Source organism: Papio anubis, chromosome 18 (genome assembly GCF_008728515.1).
Source record: "Papio anubis isolate 15944 chromosome 18, Panubis1.0, whole genome shotgun sequence".
Taxonomy (NCBI): domain Eukaryota; kingdom Metazoa; phylum Chordata; class Mammalia; order Primates; family Cercopithecidae; genus Papio; species Papio anubis.
Window position 1 is genome coordinate 508,983 of NC_044993.1, and position 24,313 is coordinate 533,295.

Genomic DNA, 24,313 nt, shown 5'->3' on the forward strand with positions numbered 1-24,313 from the left:
GGTTTGGGGGTCTTGTTTTTGTTTGGGTCCATGATTTGGATTCAAGAAGAAGGATCTGTAGGAGAGCGGCCTCCCGGGTCTGCTTTTGCCCTCAGAGCCTGCAGAGCAGGACGTTCGCTTCCCTTCTCCACCCTGTGTGTTCTTTCTGTGCTTCCTAACTGCTGCTTGCTCATTTGTACCTCCGCGTCACCCCTCCTCAGCCCTCTGAACTCTGCTCTCGGACCTCCCTTCCCTGCCTGCTCTCTCGAGAGGCAGTCTCTTGGTGACTCCTGGTTTGGGTCAGGGCACGCCTTAGGTCTCTGGATGGCTACCAACCCCAGGTTCCTTCAGCTCTAGCCCCATCAGAGAGGAGGCCTCAGGAGCGCCTAGGGCAGCCCTGGGCTGTGGGAAGGGCAGGTGGGCAGCGAAGAGGCCCCATTCCTTTGTTCCCTGTTAATGCAGCAGCGTCCTGTGCTCTGTCCCTTATTCCTGCTGTCGGCTGAAGGACTTCAGGCAAGCTGCTCTACAAACTTCAGTTGCTTCACCTATCAAATAGTATTATTTTTTTTTTTTTTTGAGATGGAGTCTTGCGCTGTCGCCTATAGCTGAGTGCATGCCATCTCGCTCACTGCAAGCTCCCTCCTGCCCACACCATTCTCCTGCCTCAGCCTCTCCTGAGAAGGGGACTACAGGCACCCGCCACTGCCAATTTTTGTATTTTTAGTAGAGATGGGGTTTCACCTGGTCTCACATCTCTGACCTCGGGTGGATCCTGCCACTGGGCCTCCCAAAGTGCTGGGATTACAGGCGCAGCCAATCGCCCAGCCTCAAATAGTAATATTTACATTCTGAGACAGAAGTTGATCTTTGGGACTTTTTTTTGGTTTTAAGATCTAGGCTGGCTGGGGCAGTGGCTCATGCCTGTAATCCCAGCACTTTCAGGGGCCGAGACGGGTGGATCCTGAGGTCAAGAGATTGAGGCCGTCCTGGCTAACATGGTGGAACCCCATCTCTACTAAAAATAAAAAAAATTAGCTGGGCGTGGTGGCGGCGCCTGTAGTCCCAGCTACCCGGGAGGCTGAGGCAGGAGAATCACTTGAACCTGAGAGGCAGAGACTCCATCTCAAAAAAAAAAAAAAAAAAATCTAGGCTTCTGGCTGGGTGCTAAGGCCCATGCCTGTAATCCCAGCACTTTGGGAGGGCACAGCAGGCGGATCACTTGAGGTCAGGAGTTCAAGACCAGGCTGGCCAACATGGTGAAACTGTCTCTACTAAAAATACAAAAAGATTAGCCAAGCTGCAGTAGGCAAACTCACTCTTAAAGTCTCCAGTTACCGGAGGCTGAGAGATGAGACCGCTGAACCTGGGAGGCTGCAGAAAGTTAGCGATCGTGCCACTGTACTCCAGTCTAAGTGATGAGTGAGACCCTGTCCTTTTTTTTTTTTTTGAGACAAGGTCTCACTCTCGCCCAGGCTGGAGTACAGTGGCATGATCTCAGCTCACTGCAGCTTTGCCTCCCAGGTTCAAACGATTCTCCTGCTTCAGCCTCTCGAGTAGCTGGGATGACAGGCATGAGCCATTGCACCAGACCGACTTGTCTCAAAAAAAAAAAAAAAAAAAAAAAGGATCTAGGCTTCCTTATTACTATCTGAAGAAATAATTACATGTTTGCTTCTTTCCAAATTTGGCAGTAACTAAACTTAAAAATCTTTTTTTTTTTTTGAGGCGGAGTCTTGCTCTGTCGCCCAGGCTGGAGTGCAGTGGCTGGATCTCACCTCACTGCAAGCTCCGCTTCCCGGCTTCCCGCCATTCGCCTGCCACAGCCTCCTGAGTAGCTGGGACTACAGGCGCCAGCCACCTCACCCGGTAATTTTTTGTATTTTTTAGTAGAGACAGGGTTTCACTGTGTTAGCCAGGATGGTCTTGATCTCCTAACCTCATGATCTGCCCGTCTCGGCCTCCCAGAGTGCTGGGATTACAGGAATGAGCCACCGCACCCGGCCAACAAAAATCTTTTGAAGCACATTTGCTTTTGCAGTTAGCCTGTTGGTCTCCAGAGTTCCTGTACTGCTGTGCCCATGATGGCCGCCAAAGCTGCACCCATGGTGACTCTTCCTGCTGAAGCAAAGCCCCGCAGGACAATAAGGTATGTGTTGAGTATGAGGATGTCTTACATAAAACATGTTACCTTGTGGAATGCTTGAAAACAAACAAGTTCATCTCTGTAAATTTTAGTAAATTTTCTTCCTGAAGCTCTTTCTTGGGGAAAATTACTTCTCATATCACTTGTTAACTGGGCTTTACTCACCCCATGTACAACCAGATTTTATTTTTCTTTAAAGGATGGGGCCGGGCGTGGTGGCTCATGCCTGTAATCCCAACATTTTGGGAGGCCAAGGTGGGTGGATCACCTGAGGTCAGGAGTTGGAGACCAGCCTGGCCAACATAGTGAAACCTCGTCTCTACTAAAAATACGAAAATTAGCTGGGTGTGGTGGCAGGCGCCTGTAATCCCAGCTACTTGGGAAGCTGAGGCAGGAGAATTGCTTGACCCTGGGAGGCAGAGCTTGCAGTGAGCCAAGATCGCACCACTGCACTCCAGCCTGGGCGACAGAGTGAGATTCCATTTCAAAAAAACAAAACAAAACAAAACAAAAAATGCTGGGCGCGGTGGCTCACGCCTGTAATCCCAGCACTTTGGGAGGCCGGGGCGGGTGGATCACCTCAGGTCAGGAGTTCGAGACCACCCTGACCAACATGGAGAAGCCCCGTCTCTACTGAAAATACAAAATTAGCCGGGTGTGGTGGCACGCGCCTCTGTAATCTCAGCTACTCGGAGCTGAGGCAGGAGAATGGCTTGAACCCGGGAGGTGGAGGTGGTGAGCCGAGATCGCGCCATTGCTCTCCAGCCCGGGCAACGAGCGAAACTCTCTCAAAAAAAAAGAAAAAAAAAATGAACTTTCCATTTTTTTTCTTTTTCTTTGAGATGGAGTTTCGCTCGTTGCCCGGGCTGGAGTGGAATGGCGCGATCTCGGCTCACCACCACCTCTGCCTCCTGGGTTCAAGCCATTCTCCTGCCTCAGCCCCGAGTAGCTGAGATTATAGGTGCGTGCCACCACACCCGGCTAATTTTGTATTTTCAGTAGAGACGGGGTTTCTCCATGTTGGTCAGGCTGGTCTTGAACTCCGGACCTCAGGTGATCCGCCTGCCTCGGCCTCCCAGAGTGCTGGGATTACAGGCATGAGCCACCACACCCGGCGGAAAGTCCATTTCTGCTAGCAAGAAACCTGTACAGGAATTTGAGCGTGACTAAATAATCATATATTCCTCAGTGTTTCTTTAGACTGTTGGGTGTTGGACTTTGGACAGGTGTTCAAGGACCTGGAAGGGACAGCCTATGTCCTCTCCACGTGACGGGAATCCCCACGGCCCTGGGCAGTGCATTCCAAGTTCGCCAACGTGGCAACTTAAAACAACAAATACTTATCTCACTCTGTTTCTGAGGGTCAGAAATCTGGGAGCGGCTCGACTGGACCGTTTAGTCTCTTGGACTGGACGAGCTTGCAGTCCAGCTGATTGATGGCCAGGGCTGTGGTCGTCTGAAGCTTGACTGGTGCTGGAGGACCTGCATCGCGTCCAGGGTGGAGAACTCATGCAGCTGCTGCCAGGAGGCCTCAGCTCCTCGTCACGTGGGCCCTTCCCCAGAGCCAGTGACCAGAGGGCAGGAGCCACAGCCTTTTCTATCCTCAACTCAGAATTGACCGTCACCTCTGCCAAATTGGTCGCCCACCCTTGGACAATGTGGGAGGGACTGGCTGGGGTGTGAGTATCCGGTGACAGGGTCATGGAGGGCCAGCTGGGCTGCTGAGCATGTTGATGATTGTACTGAGATCTGCTCAGCAAGACGTATCCAGGCAGCTCCTCATGGCTCCTGACTATGTGGACCAGGCCCAGGCCCAGCCTTCACAGCCACACTGATCAACTCAGGAACAGAAAGTCAAACCTGTTAAGTCCGTCCTCTCGATTTGTATTTGGAGAAGAGACTTTGCCTTTCGGGTCCCAGAGCTAGAAGGGTGAACTGTGAAGAGAGCTGTTAGCATCTTTCCACCTGGCGAGGAAGCCAGCCATGGCTGAAGAGGACCAGGCCCACAGAGTGGAAAAGAAGGCAGGAGATGAGCGTCCCAGAGCCAGGCCTGTGTCCCTAGATCCAGTCCCTCGAAGGGGCTCCCTTTCATTTCCTCGTCATGAGCCAATCCCCTTTTTACTATGTTGCCTGTCTAAGTCCATTAGCTACTGGGCTGCTCACACTGGCCAGAGGCCTGGGGACCTTCCTGAACATCCCTGGCAAGGCTTCAGAAGCCTCATATGGGTTCAGCTACTAGGAAAGAAGGATCATCTCTGGGCATCAATTTATAGCCTATTCCCAAAAGTAACTAGTTTGAGGTGTCTCTGGTCCCAGGGAGAATTCCTTAGGGGAATGATATGCTATTTGAAGCGAGAAAAGGTTTGCTAGGCCGGGCGCGGTGGCTCAAGCCTGTAATCCCAGCACTTTGGGAGGCCGAGACGGGTGGATCACGAGTTCAGGAGATCGAGACCATCCTGGCTAACACGGTGAAACCCCGTCTCTACTAAAATACAAAAAAAATTAGCCAGGCGAGGTGGTGGGCGCCTGTACTCCCAGCTACTCGGGAGGCTGAGGCAGGAGAATGGCGTGAACCCGGGAGGCGGGGCTTGCAGTGAGCTGAGATCCGGCCACTGCACTCCAGCCTGGGCAACAGAGCCAGACTCTGTCTAAAAAAAAAAAAAAAAAGAAAAGGTTTGCTAGTCTGTGGCTGGTCTCCCAGTTTTATTTTTATTTATTTATTTTTTGAGACAGAGTTTCACTCATTGCCCAGGCTGGAGTGCAATGGTACATTCTTGGCTCACCACTGCAACCTCCATCTCTGGGGTTCAAGTGATTCTCCTGCCTAGTCTCCCAAGTAGCTGGGATTACTGGCGCCTGCCACCAAGACTGGGTAATTTTTATAGTTTTTAGTAGAGATGGGGTTTCACCATGTTGGCCAGGCTGGTCTCGAACCCCTGACCTCAGGTGATCTGCCTGCCTCGGCCTCCCAAAGTGCTGGGATTGTAGATGTGAGCCACTGCACCTGGCCTGGTCTCCCAGTTTTGAATGTGCCATGTAGCCAACAGGATGCTATATTTGCTTGTCTCTGGGATACAGCCAGTCATCAGATGGTTGTGTCTTCACCGTTTCATTCCCAGCCAGCCACTGTCAGCTGAACTGCTCCCTGATGCCTGCTGGACAGAACCTGGAGTCTCCCTTGAGGATGGCGGTCTCATACCATCAGGCCTTATCATTAGGTGACAGGTTATCACTGGCTTGTGGCCGTTGGAGGTTCTCAGCACATCAGCGGTGGATCTGCTGCTCGGGAGTTTCCCATGAACCACATTGGAATTTTGACAGCCACAGCTAACAGGGAAGAGGCTCGGTGACCAGTGACACATCCCGGCCTTTTCTGCCAACACCTAAAAGAAACTACTTGGCTGGGTGCGGTGGCTCACGCCTGTAATCCCAGCACTTTGAGAGGCTGAGGGAGGTCGATCACTTGAGGTCAGGAGTTCGACACCAGCCTTGCCAACATGGTGAAACCCCTTTGCTACTAAAAAAATGCAAAAAAAAAAAAAAAAAAATAGCCGGGAATGGTGGCACGCACCTGAAATTCCAGCTACTCCGGAGGCTGAGGCAGGAGAATCGCTTGAACGTGGGAGACAGAGGTTGCGGTGAACCGAGACTGCACCACTCACTCCAGCCTGGGCAACAGAGCCAGGATCTGTCGGGGTTTCGGGATTGATGAGAAGCTGCCAGTGTGGTTGCAGAGGATGAAGGGACTGGAGACGAAGGATATTTTCTGTAGGATAACAGGGAGTGGCCTGTAACAGATACTTGCTGAGGGACCACACTGTGCTAGGCAGTGTCCTAGAAAACAACAATGCCTGTCCTCAGTGAGTTTCCATTCTATTGAGGGAGAGAACGAAAACAAGCCCAGCAAACAAGGCACATGGTGAGCAAGACAACGAGAAGCCTTGGAGACAGAGTCTGAGGTGCCACAGGCAGGGCAAACTTCATAGAAAAGAGGATTTGACCCAAACATTTAAAAATTTTTTGGAGCAATGTTGCCAAGGCTGGTCTCCAACTCCTGGGCTCAAGCGATCCTCCCACCTCCGCTTCCCAAAGTGCTGGGATCACAGGCGTGAGGCACTGCACCCGGCCAAATGACTAGTTTAGAAAGGGACTTTAAAGCCTTCACTGAGATGTGGTGCAGGAGCAAAGGGAAGCACATCATCCCAGGACAGAAGAGGCTGCCCAGACAGAGGCCTGGCCAGCCCCATCGGTGTGGCCAGTTGGGAGGGGGCAGGGAGTGCTGGAGAGTCTGAGGGCGAGTGTTGCTGAGGACGAATAGTCTGTGGTAAAAGCATTACTGGCTGCCGGGAGGAGAATGGACTCTAGAGAGGCCAGAGGTGGGAGTGTGAGGCCAGGGAGGAGGGCGGCGGCTTCTGCAGCAGTGCCAGAAGGGAGGGACCCTGGCAGGACTGAGGCACGGGGCTGGCTCTCCAAGAGGCTCCAGTAAAGCCTGGGGTGTCTTGGTGCCCACTCTGGGCTGCTTTCTCTGATCTGCAGCCCCAGGAAGAGAGAAGCCAGCAGAGGCCAGCATGTGGCTGCTGGTGGCCCAGCTGCTGAGGGGGATGAGGGTGAGTCCCCAGACCAGCCTCTGAAATGCCAGGACAGGGCCACAGATGCCAGGCTCAGTGTGGACGTGGAGCAGGAGGAGGGCTTTCTTTTCGCTGTAACTTAAAGGGCTGGTCTGACAAGGAACAGGTGGTCATTTCCATATAGAATATCCACCCTGGCTGGCCCACTTCAGACCTCCTCACCTGGCGGACCTGTGGACAAACAGAACCACGAGTGAACTCAGGCTGCTGCTGGGATTTTCCTGGGGTGCTCTCAGCAGCCCTCCGGAGACCAGCATGCGTTTCTGGTTTCTGGAACGCTCTGCGAGCTCTGGCTGGGGAGCACAAGGGCTGATCAGGTGAAGTCTGAGATTATCCGGAGATGGAAGGGTACTTTGGCTTTACATACACCTTGAACCAAAGCATGCAGTTTGGGTTTTACCATCCCTGTCCCTTATGTGTGTTTTTTTATTTTTTTATTTTGAGACAGAGTCTCGCTCTGTCGCCCAGGCTGGAGTGCAGTGGCACGATCTTGGCTCACGGCAACCTCCGCCTTGCGGGTTCAAGTGATTCTCCAACCTCAGCCTCCCAAGTAGCTGGGACTATAGGCGCCCGCCACCACGCCCGGCTAATTTTCTGTATTTTTGGTAGAGATGGGTTTTCACTGTGTTAGTGAGAATGGTCTCGATCTCCTGACCTCATGATCCGCCCGCCTCAGCCTCCCAGAGTGCTAGAAGCCACCACGCCCGGCCTGTCCCTGCTGTTTTATGTTTTATTTAGCTTGACAGTTTACTCTGGCCTTAAGGCAGTCCTATATGAAGTTACAGATTCGTAAACAGAACAGACAAAATAGAACAAACTCCATAGACTATGTTTGCAACACTTTACCAGTAAACGGAAGAACCGAAGCGCTTGTCCAGGAGGATCTGGGCTAAGACAACACCATTACTCCATGGGGCCCAGAGGAGCCGGCCTCCCTGCAGCGTGGAGACGGTGCACAGGACCACTGAAGAATGACTGACAGTAGTTTAAAACTAAAACTCTGGAACAGCCAGTAGCATTTCTATATTTAACTCATACAAAATATATTCTTTAATGTTTCTGAAAAAAATTTAAACTTGGCAGAGTAAAACCGGGTTTCAGTAATAAAATGTATTAATTTATATGACACTGAGCACCTATGCCCTCTCTGTGTGTTTTTTTTTTGAGACAGAGTCTCGCTCTGTCGTCCGGGCTGGAGTGCAGTGGCGCGATCTCTGCTCACTGCAAGCTCCGCCTCCCGGGTTCACGCCATTCTCCTGCCTCAGCCTCCCGAGTAGCTGGGACTACAGGCGCCCACCACTACGCCTCGCTAATTTTTTGTATTTAGTAGAGAGGGGTTTTCACTGTTAGCCAGGATGGTCTCTGACCTCCTGACCTCGCGGATCTGCCTGCCTTGGCCTCCCAAAGTGCTAGGATTACAGGCGCGAGCCACCGCCCAGCCTCTGTGTTGTTTTTGTTTTTTTTTTCTTTTTCTTTTTTTTTTTTTTTGAGACGAGTCTCGGCTTCTGTCGCCTAGGCTGGAGTGCAGTGGTCGGATCTCAGTTTCACTGCAAGCTCCGCCTCCCAGGTCTACACGCCATTCTCCTGCCTCAGCCTCCTGAGTAGCTGGGACTACAGGGCGCCTCGGGCCACCTCGGGCTAGTTTTTGTATTTTTTTAGTAGAGACGGGGTTTCACCGTGTTAGCCAGGCTAGTCTCGATCTCCTGACCTCGTGATCCGCCCGTCTTGGCCTCCCAAAGTGCTGAGATTACAGGCTTGAGCCACCGCGCCCGGCCTTGTTTTGTTTTTCTAAGACGGAGTCTTGCTCTGTTCCCAGGTTGGAGGACCGTGGCATGATCATGGTTCATTGCAGTGTTACCCTCCTGGGCTCAAATAAGCCTCATATCCAGCTGGGTTTTTACTTTTGGTAGCGTTGAGGTCTTGCTATGTTGCCTGGGCACTTGCAGTGTTGCCCTCCTCGCCTCAAACAATCCTCCCACCTCAGCCTCCCAAAGTGATTCCTGCTTCTTAACATATGAAACATTACCTGTTAAATTTCCTGGAAATGTTATTAATAACATCTTCTGGCTGGGTGCAGTGGCTCATGCCTGTTAACCCAGCAATGTGGGAGGCAAAGGCAGGATTGCTTGAGCCCAGGAGTTTGAGACCAGCCTGGGCAACATGGTGAGACCCTGTCTCTACAAAAAAAAGAAAAAAAAAATCGCTGGGGGTGGTGGCATGTAGATCTAGTCCCAGCTACTCCGGAGGCTGAGGTGGGAGGATTGCTTGAGCCTGGGAGGTCAAGGCTGTAGTGAGCCTTGATTTTGCCACTGTACCCCAGCCTAGGTGATAGAAACCCTGTTTCAAAAAACAAAAAATCAAAGAAACAATTTTTCCAGACAAAGGTGTCTGTGAGTTTTACACATTTTAAAAGGGAACTTGTCATATGAGACTCATGGCTCACGCCTGTAATCCCAGCACTTTGGGAGGCTGAGGCAGGTGGATCACCCAAGGTCAGGAGTTCAGGACCAACCTGGCCAACATGGTGAAACCTCATCTCTACTAAAAATAGGAAAATTAGCACGGCGTGGTGGCACATGCCTGTAATCACAGCTACTCAGGAGGCTGAGGCAGGAGAATCAGTTGAACACGGGAAGTGGAGGTTGTAGAGAGCCGATACCGTGCCACTGCACTCCAGCCTTGGGTGACAGAGCGAGACTCTGTCTCAATAATAATAATAATAATGATAATCATCCCTTGCAAGCCGTCTCTAGCTGAGACATCCTAAAGTACTGTTGAGGATTTGAGGAATGTGTTATTAAACCTTTACTGAATTCAGCACTAGTAAGAAGTTTTGAATTGGCTATCCTGTAGTATAAGCATTGTATTATTCCCAGAACTGGCCCAGCCAGGGGATGGCTGTCATGACGGCTTTAACCACATAACTCAGCTGAATTCCCAAGGGCTGATTTCCAGGGATGGACGGAGCCTCCATGGCCCATAAATCTTCGGCTGCTTCCCAAATCCAAGGAGCAGCTGGAAAGAGTATTGTGTCATGCACTGTGTACAACCACACACAGGAGTAGAGACTGGAGTCCTTGCTGGGATGACATTTGAGATGTGTTCGGTTTCCTCCCTGCTATTGCGGCAGTGCTTGGCACCGTGTCTCCACCCAGCAGGCACTGGAACCTTTGCTGAATGAGTGCACGATTAATTTTCCCAACTAAGTCCCTGCTTTCTGCAGTCTGCAATTCATTACATAAAACACATCAGGCAGTGTTATGACAGCCTTACTAGGAAAAGTCCTGAGAAGTTTTCTTTTTTTCTTGAGATGGAGTCTCGCTCAGCAGTGGCGCAAGCTAGGCTCACTGCAACCACCGTCTCCTGGGTTTCTCCATGTTGACCAGGCTGCTTTTGAACTCCTGACCTCAGGTGATCCCCCCACCTCGGCCTCCCAAAGTGCTAAGATTACAGGCGTGAGCCACCGCACCCAGCGACTTTTTCTTTTTTTTTTTTTTGTACTCCCAACCTTCCCGGTTGGATTATAAGTATGTAATTTGTGATATAATGAGAAAAAAACATATCATATACTTAGACTTTAAAATGACACCAAAACGGATAGGGCCATAATTAGGCAATAAAAAGAAGTGAAAGGTACAGGCTGCACGTGGCAGCTTATGCCTGTGATCTTAATACTTTCGGAGGCTGAGGCGGGAGGGTTGAGTGAGCCCAGGAGTTGGAGGGCTGAGTGAGCCCAGGAGTTTGAGGCTGCAGTGAGCTCCAGCCTGGGTGACAGAGCAAGACCCTGTCTCTAAAAAAGTAAAAATGAAAACTAAGGGAAGTAAAACGTGCAGGCTGTGGGGTGCTCGTCTGTGGTCTCGGCTACTCGGGAGGCTAAGGTAGGAGGCTCCTTCGAGCCTAGGAGTTTAAGACCAGCCTGGGCAACATAGTGAGAACTAATCTCTGGAAAACAAAAAGAGAAGAAAAGCAACAAAAGACATGTAAATTGGAAAGGAAGAATGAAAATTCTCTCTCCAGATAATATGACTTTTTAAAAGTCTAGCTGTTTACTTTTTTCTTTTTTCTTTTTGAGACAGAGTCTTGCTCTGTCACCCAGGCTGGAGTGCAGTGGTGAGATTTCGGCTCACTGAAACCTCCGCCTCCCAGGTTCAAGCGATTCTCCTGCCTCAGCCCCCCAAGCAGATGGGATTACAGGCGCCTGCCACCATGCCCGGCTAATTTTTGTGTTTTTAGTAGAGATGGTTTTACCATGTTGGCCAGGCTGGTCTAGAACTCCTGACCTCAGGTGATCCACCCGCCTCAGCGTACCAAAATGCTGGGATTACAGGTGTGAGCCACCGTGCCCGGCCTTTATTTTTTTGAGATGGAGTTTTGCTATTGTCACCCAGACGAGTGCAGTGGCGCGATCTCAGCTCACTGCAACCTTCACCTCCCGGGTTCAAACAATTCTCCCACCTCAGCCTCCTGAGTAGCTGGGATTACAGGCATGTGCCACCATGTCCAGCTAATTTTTGTATTTTGAGTAGAGAAACGGTTTCACCATGTTGACCAGGCTGGCCTCGAACTCCCGACCTCAGGTCATCTGCCCACCTCGCCCTCCCACAGTGCTGGGATTACGGGCATAAGTCACTGCACCCGGTCTAAATATGACTTTTTAAAAGTAGGTCGGCTGCGGTGGCTCATGCTTGTAATCCCAGCACTTTGGGAGGCCGAGGCCAGTAGCTCACCTGAGGTTGGGAGTTCGAGGCTAACCTGATTAACATGGAGGAACCCAGTCTCTACTCAAAATACAAAAATTAGCCGGGCATGGTGATGGGCACCTGTAATCCCAGCTACTGAGGCAGCTGAGGCGGGAGAATCACTTGACCCCGGGAGGCAGAGGTTGCGGCAAGCCGAGATCAAGCCACTGCACTCCAGCCTGGGCGACAGAGCGAGACTCTGTCTCAAATTAAAAAAAAAAAAAAAAAAAAAAAAAAAGGCCAGGCGTGGTGGCTCATGCCTTGTAATCCCAGCACTTTGGGAGGCTGAGGCGGGCGGATCACGAGGTCAGGAGATCAAGACCATCCTGGCCAACATGGTGAAACCCTGTCTCTACTAAAACACAAAAAATTAGCTGGGTGTGGTGGTGCATGCCTGTAGTGCCAGCTATTTGGGAGGCTGAGGCAAGAGAATTGCTTGAACCACTGCACTGCAGCCTGGCGACAGAGCGAGACTCCATCTCAAAAAAAAAAGTCTAGCTTTTTACCTTTTTTCAATACTTTTATATACATTTGAGGTTTACAACATGATGTTATGATGCTGGGCACAGTGACTCACACCTGTGAGCCCAGCACTTTGGGAGGCTGAGGTTGGGGGACTGCTTGAGACCAGGAGTTCGAGAGAAGCCTTACAACATAGTGAGACCCCAGTCTCTAAAAAAAAAAAAAATTTAATTAGCTGGGTGTGGTGACTCACACCTGTGGTCCCAGCTACTCAGGAGGCTGAGCTGGGAGGATCCCTTGAGCTCAGGAATTTAAGGTTACAGTGAGTCTTGGTCACACTATTGCACTCCAGAGTGGGGGGACAGAGCGAGACCCCATCTCTAAAAGAAAAAAAGAAAAAAAAAAAAGGAAAAACAAACAAAAAAAGATGGTATATTTCATATTATGTGTATTTTACCACAATAAAAATTGGGGATAAAATAGAACAGAAAATAGTATTTGGCAATAGACACTGCAATTGATAGGGCTGCTGACGAAATATGGGATTTAGAGTTTTAAAAATTGGCCAGGTGCGGTGGTTAACGCCTATAATCCCAGCACTTTGGGAGGCAGAGGTGGGTGGATCACCTGAGGTCAGGAGTTGGAGACCAGCCTGGCCAATATGGTGAAACCCCATCACTACTCAAAATACAAAAATGAGCCGGGTGTGGTGGCGCACGCCTGTAATCCCAGCTACTTGGGCAGCTGAGGTAGGATTGTTTGAACCCAGGAGGTGGAGGTTGCAGTGAGCCGAGATCATGCCACTTCACTCCAGCCCAGGCCACAGAGCAAGACTCTGTCTCAGAACAAAACAAAACAAAAAACTTGGGTGTAGCTTTAGTGACGCTGAGGTCAGGGGCTCCCAGAATATCTGATATTGTTTCATCCCTCAGCTCCCCCTGCTTTTGAGTTCTGGAAGGTGATACCCCACAGTTATGGTAACTGGGAAGCAAGACACATCAAAATGTACTTTGAAATGAGCCTGGGTTCCAAATCCTAATGCTAGGAATGCTGGAAGCTGGGGCTGACCACAGGGCTGAGGCCAGGCCTGCCGGACTCAAACTGAGCTGTCAGTTCTCACCACAGGTCCCGGGGGAGGAGGCAGAGGGGAAAGGCCAGAGGTGGGCCTGCTCTGCCTATTTCTGCCACTTATGGAAAAGAGGAAGCAGAAAGAATGCAGGTGGCTGGGCGGCCTCCCTTCACAGTGACCTCTGGCCCATCTGTAAGGAAGAGGCAGAGGGTCCCACTGTGCACGCAGTTGCTGGTGGGTCCACAGCAGAGAGTGGGGTGTCATGCAGGAGCAGGACTGTGGAGGAGCCTTGCAAGCCTTTCCTTAGGCGCAAAATGAAGTCTGCACATCCCTTCCCAGAAGGGCGGCTGTCCCACATCTGGGAGAGCCTGGCACTGGGCTCTTCCCCATGGGCCACCACATCTGGGAGAGCATCGTCAGAGGCAGTGCCTGAGTGTTTGGCTACCCAAACTGGGTCTTTCCTGGAGCCACATGTGGCTGAGGTTCAATGAACAATTAGCTTCTTTGTTTCAGGGAAGAGAGACACCCGAGAATGTAAGAACCTTTGTCAGGGACTTAGTTGGGTTCACAGCTGAATCCACAGCTCTTAGGTCAGTAAGTGGTAAGTGGCAGGCTCCGAATCAGTGTCTGCTGAATGAATTCAAGAGCTCAGGGTGGGGCGGGCTGGGTTATAGTAAACACAGTTGCAGAGCAGCAATGGAGGCATCCCGGGGTGGGCACTGTAAGCACCAGGCCTTACCGGGGAGGCTGGGATGCTCTGGAGACGGAAGGTGACGCCTTACCGGGGAGGCTGGGATGCTCTGGAGACGGAAGGTGACGCCTTACCGGGGAGGCTGGGATGCTCTGGAGACGGAAGGTGACGCCTTACCGGGGAGGCTGGAGGCTCTGGAGACGGAAGGTGACGCCAGGAGTGTTTTTCCTAGATGGCACCTGGACCACCTTGGTGCACACTTTTTTTTTTTTTGAGACGGGGTCTCGCTCTATTGCCCAGGCTGGAGTGAGCGGCGCCATCTTGGTTCACTGCAAGCTCCGCCTCCCGGGTTCCCGCCATTCTCCTGCCTCAGCCTCCCGAGTAGCTGGGACGACAGGCACCGCCACCTCGCCCGGCTAGTTTTTTTGTTTTTTTGTTTTTTTTTTCTATTTTTTTGGTAGAGACGGGGTTTCACCGTGTTAGCCAGGATGGTCTCCATCTCCTGACCTCGTGATCCGCCCGTCTCGGCCTCCCAAAGTGCTGGGATGACAGGCGGGAGCCACCGCGCCCGGCCTTTTTTTTTTTTTTTGAGACAGAGTCTCGCTCTGTTGCCCAGGCTAGAGTGCAGTGGCACGATCTTGGCTCACTGCAAGCTCCGCCTCCCGGGTTCCCGCCATTCACCTGCCTCAGCCTCCCGAGTAGCTGGGACCACAGGCGCCGCCACCACGCCCGGCTAATTTTTTTGTATTTTTAGTAGAGACGGGGTTTCACCGTGTTAACCAGGATGGTCTCGATCTCCTGACTTCGTGATCTGCCCGACTCGGCCTCCCAAAGTGCTGGGATGACAGGCTTGAGCCACCACGCCTGGCCAGGTGCACCCTTTTTTGTCGAGACCAAGTTTTGCTCTTGTTGCCCAGGCCTCAGCCTCCCGGGTTCAAGCCATTCTCCTGCCTCAGCCTCCCGAATAGCTGGGATTACAGGCGCCCGCCACCATGCCCAGCTAATTTTTATATTTTTAGTAGAGACAGAGTTTCACCATGTCAGCCAGGCTGGCCTCGAACTGCTGACCTAAGGTCATCCACTCGCCTCGGCCTCCCAAAGTGCTGGGATTACAGGCGTGAGCCATTGTGCCCGGTTGGGTGCACACTTCTGAATCTCACTGCAGATCTACTGAATCAGAGTCTCCAGGGTGGGCCCAGGGGACCGCCTTAAAGAACACAAGCATCCCAGGCCAACTATTTGAGGATGCCCCATCGGGGCTCCAGATCAGGGTTTTGTAGATCTGGGGTTTTCTCTGGCCCACAGAATGTTTTAAAAATTAATTGCCCGTAATGAAATGTCCCATCAAAATTTAATTTCCAGTTTGGAGGCTGTGGCAGTGCTGGCTCTCCAGCAGCTGTCCCCATGGCCCCTGGGGTTGTGCTGGCTGCCTGGCCCTCCCCGGCCTCTCTGCATCCTCCCGTTGCTCTGTTTCTACTCAAACTACTATGACAGCTTCCCACCTGGCCTTTCTCCCTTCACGCTGTTTCCAGGGTGACGTTGTAAAATAGGAATCTGATCTTTAGGCCTTGTGTTGGAAACCTTCACTGGTGCCCTGCTGCTATTAGGCCAGGGGCACAGCTGCACCCCAGTGGCCTCCCTGCTCCTGCTTCCGTCTGGCTGTGGCTCTGGTTTCTGGTGCTGCTCCCCTCGTGCCCTGTACCCATTACCCACGCAGGAGGCCCAAAGAACATCTCAGACTTTAAGTGCACAAAACTCAACTCTTTTTTCACCCAAACCGCCCCTTCCTTAAAGCTGTCTTCCAGGCAATGCTAACCTCACCCTGAACCCTTCTTTTACAGCCCACAATACCTTACCGACTGTCTTCGGTCCAACCGTGGCTCTACTCCATCCACACCGCTGTTCCTGTGCGTTCCTCATCTCAGAGCCATCCTTTCATGCAAATCTGACCATCCCCTACCTTCCCACAACCCACCTCGGTCTCCCAAAGTCCTGGGATTACAGGCGTGAGCCACCGCTCCCCGCCTCAAAGATTTTCTTTTTTTTTTTCAGATGAGGTCTCATTCTGTCGCCCAGGCTGGAGTGCAGTGGCGTGATCTTGGCTCACTCCAACCTCCGCCTCCTGAGTTCAAGAGATTCTCCTGTCTCAGCCTCCCGAGCAGCTGGGACTACAGGCGTGCGCCACCACGCCTGGCTAATTTTGCATTTTTTTAGTAGAGATGGGGCTTTACCATATTGGCCAGACTGGTCTCGAACTCCTGATCTCATGATTCGCCCGCCTTGGCCTCCCAAAGTGCTGGGATTACAGGCATGAGCCACCACGTCCGGCCAAGATTTTCTAATTAATGCATTTCCTGGCTTCTTTCCCTTTACTCTGCATTTCTTTTCTCTATCATATAGGTTCTACTTCTGTCGAAATGCAGTTTGCTTTTACCTTAGTGTATTTTCAGATTCTGTTTCCGAGGCCAACTGCCTGCTTATTCATATTAATATTTTGTACTTTAAATTCGCTTGATAGCTGAGCATGGTGGTGCATGCCTGTAATCTCAGCTCCTCAGGCGGGAGGACCACTTGAGCCCAGGAATTTGAAGCTGGACTGCGCTGACCGCCCCTGTGAGCGCCACTGCCCCTCAGCCTAGGGGAAACATTGCCGAGTGCGAGCTTGACTGCTTAGGTTGACGTTTTTCAAATTTTCCCAATGATGAGTATTGTAAGGGCCCAAAATAAAAAAATACCAATGCCTAGTTCCCTCTCATCTAGAATAGTTCAATAGGTGATGATGGGGTCCAGGACTCTGAATTTCGTCCATTTTAGCAGATACTTCTAGTGAGGCAAATATGGAAACCCTTGGATCACCTTTTCACGAACGCAGATCAGCCCATACATTGGCTGTTTTTATCAGGTGCTCACCCCTCGTCCAATGACGTGACTAGCTGTGGGTGGAGCCGGAAATCTGGCTGCCTAGAGAAGGCTGAAGGTCCAGTTACAGCATAACTAATGTTTCCACAGAGCTCCCATACGTGCCAAGCACCGTGGAACACACAGCCCCTTCATTTAATCTTCCCTATGGGCCTATGAAATAGGTGCTCCTGGCCGGCACCGTGGCTCATGCCTCTAATCCCAGCACTTTGGGAAGCCGAGGAGGGAGGGTCGCTTGAGTCCAGGATTTCAAGACCAGCCTGGGCAACACAGAGAGATCCTGTCTCTACGAAAACTTAAAAAATTAGGCGGGCATGGTGATGCCTGGCTGTGGTCCTAGCTACTTAGTAGGCTGAGGTGGGAGGATCCTCTGAGCCCGGGAAGCCGAGGCTGCAGTTAGCACTGCACTCCAGCATGGGCGACAGAGTGAGACCTTGACTCAAAAAAAAAAAAAAGAAAAAGGTGCTACTTGTAGTTCCCATTTTACCCATCAAGAAATTGAAGATCTGAGAGACAAAGCCTGCAGGGTGACCGCTAGTCACTGGTAGGGCTGGGATTTGAATAGGGGCGGTTTAACAACTGATCTCTCGACCACACTGCGTGTTGCCCAACTAAAAAGGCCGTCCTCAGGTCCTATTTACCCTGGACTTTGCAATTCCGTTATTTCGTAAATTGAGGCTTGTAAATAGCGTGCTAACCAGTTGTCTTAGCCCCAGTAACATGCAGAATTGAAAAGAAACTGAAAGGAGCACCGATTTTGTTCACCTTACTTTTTTGGTTTAGTTCTGGAGGAAAACACAGGTGCACTTAGAACAGGATCCACACTTACCAGAAGCTTAATTTTAGCTGCAAAGGAAACCAGTTCTCATCTACCTTTTTCGCGTGTTGGAGGATTAACTACCAAGGCAGGGGCTGCGGCGCGCCCGAGGGCCGTTCTCTTCGATGGCAGAGCAAGAGTCACCGCGCGGGAGCCCCGAGCGACCGCGCCGATGTCCCGGTCCCCTCCCCTGGCCGCCGCCCAGGGCTCTTCATGCCCCGTGACGCCCTCCAGGACAACGCGGCCGAAGGCCGGGCCTTCCGGGGGCCGAGCCGGACGTGGCCCGAGATGCCCGGGTGCAGCCAAAAGACCACGGGTACTCGACAGGCAACCGCCGCTCCGGCCCCTGGAGGCGGACGTTTTGTCTCGCAGCAGTTCAATACCAGATTTTGTTCCCAGAGCACATCCCCGTTGCTTCCGGCACTTGGAAAGACCAATCGTCAGGCCCGAGAATGCAAGACCCACCCTCCTTTGCGACGGAGGAAGCCAATCCAGTTGCTCGCTACTTCCAGTGTCGCGTGCGCCCTCACGCAGGACCCTGCCCAATCGTTACCGTGGCGTCCTCCTAGTCCCGCCTCCGGGCCGCCACAGAGGCTGTCAATCCCGCCTCTCCCCTTCACTCCATTAGCGCACTAACTCCCGATGCTGTGACGTGCGCAGCCCCTGCGGCCGGCCGGGGCGGGCCAATGGCGGTGGCGGATACGGCGGGCCAATGGGCGGGAGCGTCTCATGCGGCCGGCGCCCGCCGCAGCCGCCGCTGGGTCCTGGAGCCAGAGGCCGCCCTGAGACGGTGCGCGATGGACCGAGGGCCTCAGCCGGGGAGGCGCCGCCGCCGAGCCCGCGGCCAGACGCCCCTTCAGTAGCGTCCGCACCGGGAGCCGCGGCGCTCGCCCTAGCCGTGGGCGCGCCCGAGGGGCGGGCTCGCTTCCCGCCGGCCCTCGCAGGTCTGCCGGGCCCGAGCCCGCGCCGCCGCCGCCGCCTTCCCGCTCGGGCCGCGCGGCCCGGGAAACGCGGCCGCGGGCTGCATGGGCAGCGCCCGCGCCCCGCCGCTGAGCCGTCGCGGAGCCGCGCAGCCCTCGGAGCCCGGTGAGAGGCGCCGCTGGCCTGGGGGCGGTGGTCGGGGCGGGCACGGGGTACTTGCGCGGCCTTGCGGCCTGCAGGCCTTCCCCGGTGGCGGAGCTGCGCCGCGGGCCTCGGGGCAGGCCTGGGGGCCGGAGCCGGCTGGGCGGGGGTCTTTCGGGGCCCGGGGCCGTCCTGAGGGGCCAATAATGGGACCCGGGGCGGTCCTGCGTGTCCGGGTTCGGGGCGGCCGGGGGTCTTTGGGGGCCCGGGGTGGCCGTGAGGGGCCAATAGGGGGCTCCGGGGCGGGCCTGGGAGGTCGGGGCGGCCGTGAGAGGGGTCCGGCGGCCCGAGGCGGCCGTGAGGGGCGGACGGGGGCTCCGGGCGGGCCTGGGTGGCCGGGGGCCCGCGGCGGCGGTGAGGGAGCGACTGGGGGCTCCGGAGCGGGCCTGGGGGCTCGGGACGGCCGTGAGAGGCGGCCGGGGGACTCCGGGGCGGGCCTCGGGGGCCCGAGGCGGCGGTGAGAGGCGGACGGGGCGCTCCGGGGCGGGCCTGGAGGTCTTGGGGACCTGAGGCTGCGGGAGGGGCTGCCAGGGGGCGCCGGGTGCTGCGGAGCGGAGGCGCCGACCTCTGACCCGCGAGAGGGGCGCCTTCCCGGTGCTGGTCGTAGTTGTTATTCTCAGCGTCCCTATTATTATCGCTGTTTTGAAATGAGAGCAGGCGGCTCTCGGGCTCCGAGCCGGAGGGGGCGGGCGAACTGGGGACCTGGGGGCGTCGGGGTTGCAGGAGGCGCGCGTAGGCCGAGGAGGGGCAGGAATGCGGGCAGCCGTGTGGGGGGTGTGGGGGGAGGGTAGGCGGGCCGGTGGGGGGGGGTGGGGGGGGGGAGGGCGGGCGGGGGGAGGGGGGTGGCTGGGAGGAAAGCGGTGGCGGTGGCGGCTGCAACAGCAGCCCTTGGCCTCAAGGAACAATGTGAGACGTTGCCTGAAATGTTAATTTCCGTTCCTCATTTCATCATCCCCTGGCAGGGCGGTAGCTGTGTGTGTGGTGTGTGTGTGTGCGCGCGCGCGCGTGCGTGCGTGTGTGTGTGTGTGTGTGTGTGTGTGTGTAGGGTTGGCCCTGCCACATTGATTCAGTCCCCTCTCAAAGAGGGATTGTACTGTTAACTCTTGTATTTGTGTCGTTTGGGAAGGTTGGGGGGGGGTAGTCTTGATGTTTCTCGATGCCTGCTCTTTTCGCAGTGCCCCGTTAAGATTTTCTGCTTCTGTTGTGTTTTTGGAAGGTTAATCTTGTATACCAGCTTCCAAGAAGTTTTGGAAGAGGCTTGGGAAGATGAAGCTGGTCTCACAGTTCCCTATGCTTTAGAAGTGTTTTCCTTCTACACAGTTAAGATGTAACATGCTTAGGATTCATGGTTTTTGTAGGTTATAAGTAGTTTTGTATCCATTTGCAAGAACAGGGTTTTTTGGTAGAGAAATTAGATTTCAGCTTTCTTATACGAGGAGAGAGTTTTATGCAGTCATTTGAGCAATATCCTTAACGCTTGAAATGAGAAATAAAAGTGTGCACAGTGGTTGAACTGCCAAACTTAGAGAATCTTTTGATCGTTTTTGGGATGTTGACACTTACTCAGCCAATACAAGATGATATTACTTGTGGAAAAAGTGCCATCGAAACAGTTACTGTTTTTGTTGTGTGCAGACCTAGTCTATGTCATAACGTGGGTAGTTCAAAATCAGAGACCCTGAGACTGTTTTTTTGGTTTTTCTGAGACCTTGATTTCTCTTGGTGAGTATTGGCTGCCCTGGAAGACTTCGAGTTGTTAGGGAATGATTACAGAAGTCCTCTGATTTTACTCTGCTACAGTAGTTAAACTAGAAAAAAAAAGGTGGGGGGCGGATGTCTTGCTCAGCCTTCATTGTGACCTCGTATAGTTGGCGTGGCCTCCCCCACCCTCCATTCAGCTGTTGTTCTCCTCTTTCTGTAGTTTCTCCCCGAAGAGCAGGATCTCATTTGATAGGCTGGCCGTCTGAATGGAATGGGATGGGAGGGAACAAAGACCAAGTTGCTATGACGTTTTCTCTGTTCTTTGTGATGCCTCTTGAGTTTGTTGAAAAGTTCCCTCCCTACAAGATATTGCTAAATTTGACCCAAACTTGAAACTTTCAGCAGTTTTTTTCTTCTGTTTTATTTTTACTGTGGTAAAATATACATAACACAATTTACCAGAAGTTCGTTTTTAAAGGTGTCACCTTTAAAGCCTGAGTTCCTCTTTTGCAGCTCTAATTTGTGTCAGCCTTCTAACTTGCATTGCCACCATCAGATGCTTTTCTCTCGACCGGCCATGCTGGTCACCCCATACCAGCAATGCCTTTCATCACACCCACCCAGATGGGCTGCTGCTGCTAAGTGGCCGCCATGTTAGCTGTAATTACAGTGTTGATACTGTGACAAGTAGAAGTCCCTATAAATAGAGTTAACGAAACTATGCTGTTTGTATTGGAGAATATTTTTCCAAGAAGTTTTTGTGCCCCTTTTTATTTTATTTTATTTTTATTTTTTTGGAGTTTCGCTCTGTTGCCCAGGTTGGAGTGCGGTGGCGCTATCTTGGCTCATTGCAACCTCCGCCTCCCGGGTTCAAGCAATTGTCTGCCTCAGCCTCCTGAGTAGCTGAGATTACAGGCGCCCACCGCCACACCTGGCTAATTTTTGTATTTTTAGTAGAGACGGGGTTTCACCATGTTGGCCAGGCTGGTCCTGAACTCCTGACCTTGTGATCCATCCGCCTTGGCCTTCCAAAGTGCTGTGATTACAGCCATGAGCCACCGTGCCTAGCCTCTTTTTGTGCCTTTTAAGGTAGATTTGACATAGAAAGGTTATGCTTCATCAAATATAAGAGGAGACTTATTTTGCATATGGGCAGTGAGCCCATCATCAATTAAATAACATAATTAGAGAGTATCAGTAAATGCTGGTTCAGAAAATAATCTGCATTTTGTTGCCAAAATAAGTGTTTTGATGTGTCCATTACCCTGTGTAAGTCCCTTCATCCTCAAATGGTAAGTGTAATGGATGAGTGTCTCTTAATAGCAAGGTAGTTGTAGTTAAGAGGTGAAAATGATGGTGCATTCCTTGTCTGACGGCATGCTGTGTCAGTTTATGACTGCTGTGTAGTCAGTGCTCTGTGGGAATTCAGTGTGGCTCGTTGGATAAACTTTATAGCAAAATGGAATGAATTCAAAGAATTAAAAGTTATTGTCTTGAAATCTTGAAATGTTTTCAGTATGTGTTCTCTTAATTTGGAATTTTTTTTTCTTTTTTTTTTTGAGATGGAGTCTTGCTTTGTCGCCCATTGCCCGGGCTGGGGTGCAGTGGCGTCATCTTGGCTCACTGCAACCTCCACCTCCTGGGTTTAAGCAATTCTCTTGCCTCAGCCTCCCAAGTAGCTGGGATTACAGGTGCCTCCCACCACGCATGGCTAATTGTTTTGTATTTTTAGTAGAGACTGGAGTTTCACCATGTTGGTCATGGTGGTTTCAAACTCCTGACCTCAAGTGATCCACCTGCCTCGGCCTCCCAGAGTGCTTGGATTATAGGCGTGAGCCACCATGCCTGGCCTCAAATGTTATTTTTATGATAACAGTGGTGATTGTGGCCTAACTCTGATTCCATGCCCCATTCTTGACCCCTGACCCAAGCTTCCAGTCCTTCTGGCTACACTGGCCTTTCTCTTCCTCAGCTGGGCCACGTGCCATAGTTTGTGGCATGACCTTGACATACCTCTCGTTGCCTCCCATGCAGATCCCCTGCAAACTCCAGGATAACTCCCACTCAGCCTTTGCGTCTTAGTTTAATAGGACTTCCTTTAGTAAGTCCTCTTTTTTTTTTTTTTGAGGCAGGATCTCACTGTGTTGCTCAGGCTGGAGTGCAGTGGCCAGTTGCGTGAACACAGCTCCCTTCAGCCTTGACTCCCTGCAGTCTTGACTCCCTGGGCTGAAGCAATCCTCCCACCTCAGACTCCTGAGTAGCTGGGACCACAGGATGTGCCACCATGCCCAGCTAGTTTATTTTTACTTTTTGTGGAAATGGGGTCTTCCTATGTTGCGTAGGCCTCAGCCTTCTGGGCTTACCTCAGCCTCCTAAAGTGTTGGGATTATAGGCATGAGCCACTGTGCTCGGTCCCCATTTGTTTTCATTATAAGTTTGCTTTTATAACTGAGATAAAGGTGGGAACACAGTTTTCAAAATGGAGACAGAACAAGAGATAAAGAAACGTAATTAAAGGGAGGGTTGTCTTTGTGGGAAGAAAGTGCTTTCTGTGAAAGTGCATGTCTGTGAAAGCACTTTTAGTAGGACTGCTGTTTTTAGGCCAAAGTAGAAGGCCAGAGGCAGTTTTTGTTCGGATTTCCTCATCGTTTCCATCAGGGTTTCAGTTGTTATAAAGGATGGGTTGAAATCAGTCTGGACTGAGTGTCGTTTGCTGCTGCTGCTTATGAGAATTAGGTGTTTCATTTGTAGCTTTGAGTACCCTCTGGTCACATGTAACTGAACAGGTGCAGTCATGTGAAAGTTTTAGCATTTTAATGAAGAAAAAGTAATCCCTTTGGAGGGAAATACAACGAAATGGAAGTGTGCCTTATTGACTTTCCCATATGTTTAGGTTTTCAAAGTTTCGTTTTAAATGAAACTGTTAGGTAATTGGCAAAACTTTGCTTTTTAAAGACTATGGGTATATTTGGGAGCTTGAGACTTGTTTTAGCTTTTTGGGTTTACAGTAAGGGGCAAGGGTATTTGGTGGAGGGAAACTGGTTGGTTGTGGTTGAAAACATTCAGACACTATTCTAGGTCTAAGAAACCCCACGGTTTAGTTTTGTTTTGTTTTGAGACAGAGTCTCTGTCTCCCAGGCTGGAGTGCAGTGGTGCGATCTTGGCTCACTGCAACCTCTGCCTCCTGGATTCAAGCGATTTTCCTGCCTCAGCCTCTCGGGTAGCTGAGACTACAGGCACATATCACCAAGCCCAGTTAATTTTTGTATTTTTTTGTTCGTTTGTTTAGTAGGGACGGGGTTTCACCATATTGGTCAGGCTGGTCTCGAACTCCTTCAGGTGATCCACCTGTGTCGACCTTCCAAAGTACTGGGATTACAGGCGTGAGCACTGCGCCCGGCCAGAAACCCCACAGTTCTAAAGCTGGCTCTGTGAAGAAAGGGTTAAGAGGGTTTTCGGTGTGGAAATAAAAGGAACCTATCCTGTTTGTACGGCTAAGGTTTTTCAGGGTCCTAAAGGACTGAATCCTGTTGACCAAAAACCCAGTCTTCTGGGCTTCCCCACACCTGCTTTCTCTCTTTCTCTTGGAGTTCAAAGTTGAGGCAGGTGTCTGGGTGCTGCTGTCTCAGTTACAGCGTCCTCGTGGCTGGTGGAGGGTGAGACCTGTTTCCAGGCCTGTCCTTCGCATCTGTGCAGTGAATTATTTATTATACTGGAAATCTGTAGGGGCTCTTTTTTCCGTTTGTAAAACAACCAGTGTGTACCTGCTCATTATTTGAAAATGTTGGCTTTTTCTCAACAAAACATTTTTGTAACTTATATGAAAATTTCTTCTGTCATGGTAAAATTCATAAAACTTTCCCCCTCGTTACGTAACTCTGAGAAATGTGATTTTTAAGAATGGCTGAAATTGAAATGTTATTTGTAAATGCTTAATAACTTTCTGATATCAGAGGTTATTTTTCATGTAAAATTAGCAAATAAATCTCTTTTTGTGGTACATTGATAGTAAGTTGCCCTTCTTCTCCTCCCTATGGCACTTT

The 24,313-nt window shown here is 51.7% G+C and overlaps 1 protein-coding gene and 1 long non-coding RNA gene across 10 annotated transcripts in view; both read left to right on the forward strand.

Moving 5' to 3' along the window:
* Positions 1–1,794: 1,794 nt before the first annotated feature.
* LOC103880619 lies at positions 1,795–5,620 on the forward strand. Of its 2 annotated transcripts, none has more exons than XR_002519366.2 (3): positions 1,795–1,845; positions 2,018–2,125; positions 5,242–5,620. It is a non-coding gene; the product is annotated as an uncharacterized LOC103880619 (long non-coding RNA). The 2 variants fall into 2 exon arrangements; XR_001898388.3 differs by lacking the exon at positions 5,242–5,620 and adding an exon at positions 3,349–4,249.
* Positions 5,621–18,145: 12,525 nt separating this feature from the next.
* The window catches only part of ANKRD11 (ankyrin repeat domain 11), a 249,941-nt gene continuing 243,773 nt past the window's right edge, over positions 18,146–24,313 (forward strand). For 3 of the 8 annotated variants that reach the window (XM_021932295.2, XM_009197069.4, XM_017953686.3), the window contains exon 1: positions 18,148–18,533. The gene's annotated coding sequence lies outside the window, so the exon portion shown is untranslated. Of the gene's footprint in view, positions 18,534–24,313 lie in introns of all 8 variants that reach the window. The other 5 variants (XM_021932296.2, XM_003917322.5, XM_017953685.3 and 2 more) reach the window with 2 other exon arrangements.